We start from the raw sequence: 3,178 nt of genomic DNA, 5'->3' as shown, positions 1-3,178 counted from the left end.
CGGGGGGGGGGGGGGGGGGGGGGGGGAGTACACCCAGACCCACGGCTCACATAGGCTATCTTTGCATTGAGGATATCTTTAAAACACTGTTTAAGGATCTTTTCGTGATCCTAATATCGCCATCATGATGTCTCACAAACTAAGTGTCTCTTCACACCCCTAATCTGAGCGCCTATGTCCCCACCAGTTTTCAACATAAAGTGACGCCGTTGGGATCCAGTGGAACTTGACCCATACAAGGGCTAGAAATAAGGACATCTCAGCCTTTGCTGTAGGCACATATTGGGACCATTCCTTGTCTAACCTGTCCTCTGACTTTATGACTGAAATACTAAATGAGCGCAGTATTAAGTTAAGTTAAGGAATGCTGCCTTCGTACTCTTTTGAATTATTTGATTAGGGTGACACATTGATTGATGTCTTTATTTCAAACATGTAAAAAAAGAACAACCAGTGGTAAAAATAGATGAAAAAAACAGAGTCCGTATTTTCCAGTACTTAAACACCTCTATTTGTACATGCGCCAAAGGGAATAGGAAGTAGTAAAACTATGTACTCCTAATAATAATCACAAAATAGTAAATCTAAACAAGAACATTTATATACAAACTTATAACTGTACTCACCTACATACATTCACACAAACAAGTCTATATATTTAAACTACCTTCTGATCTACATACATGTCAATGAGAACCCCCAGTGATTATTAGAACCTCTTTTTCCATCCCTGTACCCCTTGAATGTGATTTCTTTATAGATCTTTTTTAAAATGGAATATGTTTGGACATTGCTTTAATTCACAGAATGATAAACACAAACTTCTCCTGGTTGTCCGAATACTGGGAGTGGCATTACACTCATGATGTAACGATCAGTTACATTTGGGGCTCATGAAGCTGAAAGAGTTATGTCACTGTACAGAACATCTGTGTGCCTACACACCATGTGCCATGGGTGCATCTAGCAAGTGTGTGTTTGCTCTGTTCACTTATTCTGTGCATGGGAATGTGTGTGCATTTGAATCTTTAATGCAGAGCCTAATCTTTATTTAATCACAAACTATTCCGAGTGCTTTCCTGACAGAGACAAGCGGGCAGGGTTTTACAGAAGAATACAGCAGAGTGGATGTTTGGTTGGTGGTGTCGGGTTGCCAGGTTTGGGTGTCCAGAAGTGTATTAGCACCCCGCTGGCAGCTGAACGCTGATTGGCAATCCAGTTTCCACAATGACAGAAAAGCTCTCTGAATGGGGCCTAACAAACACAACAGAGCAAATAGAGTGCAGAGCCAACACACACATACAGTACACATGCAGAACTAATGTCGTTTCCTCTCTTTATATGAAACACGAACTACCTGGATATCAGAACACATTTCATGTCAGTCTACTGCTATTGTCATACAAATGTGCATGCACAAACACAACTTTACTTGCAGCTAAACTGAAGTAAAGAAACATTTTCAATCTTTTTGGCATCAATTCTTTTTTTTTTTTTTTTTTTTTATTGAAACTGGGCCCTGCTGGGGGTGTGGTGTTTGTTCACTCCACAGTGGCGTTATTGTTCCTCTTCTGTTTACTATAAATGTACCAACTCGCAGTGAGGTGAGTGTTAATTCGGTGTCTCTGGGTTTGTAAGGATGGCGGCAAGTTTCCTCCTGCGATGTGGCAACAGCCACCAAACAAAATAAATTAAATAAACCCAGACACACCTCTGCTAGAATCTTAAAACACTGTCACATAATATGTTCAATATTTTATCTGCCTTTATAGAGGTAAGGTTTTTTTTCTTTGGCAATCGAGTTTGAGTGTGTCTGTGAAAAAGCTTGTATCTTGTCAAAATGGACTGCTATGGACGCTCCCAACCCCTCAGTGGTTGAATGAACGCAACTATTGCATGCCATTAGAGAAGATCACATAATTTAAGCCCCAGAGGTTTCTTCAGACATGGCAAGCTTGATTGACTTTGTAGAAACATAACCGGGATTTGTTTTGTATGACTCTCAATAAAAACAATGTACACCATACATACTAGCCCTTGGCTCACCAGTTCAATCTAAGCTTTTATGGTAATGAGCAACTTTTAATTCAATGAAGTCCCAAAAAAAATTACATTGACAGTTAATTTACTATAACATCTAATAACTATCCCCATGTGGACAGGAAATAGATAACTGTTGTTCTGCACCATGTCAGGGTTTTCCAGTGTGTGTGAGCAAGGTTGAGGACCCAAACACAGGCTATAAGATCTGAGCAGATTCAGTTCAATATTTAATTAACTGAAGGCGTACTCACAACAGTGGCAGATACAACAAGTCCAACAAAAACCAAGTTATCCATTTAGAACCAAAAATCCATAAGAAGGTAGGGAGCAGAGCAAAAACACACGACACTAACCACAACGATACAACCCCAACTGAATGGAACACAGGCATTAAGTAACGAGCACGAAGGGAGTCAACAGGTGGAAGACATGAGGGACTAATCAGACACAGGGACAAGCTAGACACAAATACCAGATACAGACAACTTCAAAATAAACCAGGAAGTAAAGCATGCGACAACAGACCAAGTGCAGAATACGAACTGGAGCTGGAACAGAGAACCAAAAACAGACTTAATCAGGAACACATGAACACAAAACCTAAATTATTTTCTAACAGGAAAAGTTTTGATGCACTGGAAACAATGACATTAGCTTGCCTGTGGCACACAAGATAAAATTCTAACAGTTTAATAAATTAAATAAAATTTTATTTGCACCTGCCATAGGGAGTAGAAAAACACTGACGAAGTGTCACATCAGAGAGTTTCTAAAGAGACGCTTTGAGGCTTGGATTTGGGTTTGCCACCATCTTTGCCAATTGCTTGAGCTACAAAATCTTAATTTGGGCAAAGGTGTGAAGCAGATGTTGTCCGTGTAAATGATATGTAAGTGAAATCACTGCAATATGCATAGACAGATGACAATCAAGGCCATACCTTGTGAAAAAAAATATTTTGAGTATAATCTTGTAACTATGCGCCACTGGAACAACTGAATCTCCTGATGTTTCAGCTTTCTTTTTTCAGCTTTGGCAAGGGTGGTGGCCGCCAGATACACATACACAGAGTGATAGCATCAGTAAAAGGTCTCTTAGGGGAAACAGAATGGCTTTTAGTTTCCCCTTTAAAAACAA

At 39.7% G+C, this 3,178-nt stretch overlaps 1 protein-coding gene and 1 long non-coding RNA gene across 2 annotated transcripts in view; one reads left to right on the top strand and one right to left on the bottom strand.

Annotated features, from left to right (window-relative positions):
• zgc:162331 (uncharacterized protein LOC793007 homolog) overlaps positions 1-3,178 on the top strand; it is a 43,337-nt gene that overhangs the window by 27,330 nt on the left and 12,829 nt on the right. The gene's annotated exons all lie outside the window — the stretch shown is intronic.
• LOC123984854 lies at positions 403-2,432 on the bottom strand. Its single transcript, XR_006828541.1, has 2 exons — positions 2,295-2,432; positions 403-1,254 (listed from the first exon to the last, which is right to left on the bottom strand). It is a non-coding gene; the product is annotated as an uncharacterized LOC123984854 (long non-coding RNA).

The sequence above is a fragment of the Micropterus dolomieu genome, linkage group LG16 (assembly GCF_021292245.1).
Source record: "Micropterus dolomieu isolate WLL.071019.BEF.003 ecotype Adirondacks linkage group LG16, ASM2129224v1, whole genome shotgun sequence".
NCBI classification, from domain to species: domain Eukaryota; kingdom Metazoa; phylum Chordata; class Actinopteri; order Centrarchiformes; family Centrarchidae; genus Micropterus; species Micropterus dolomieu.
The sequence above is the reverse complement of the archived record's forward strand: the minus strand, read 5'-3'. Positions and strand labels throughout refer to the sequence as shown.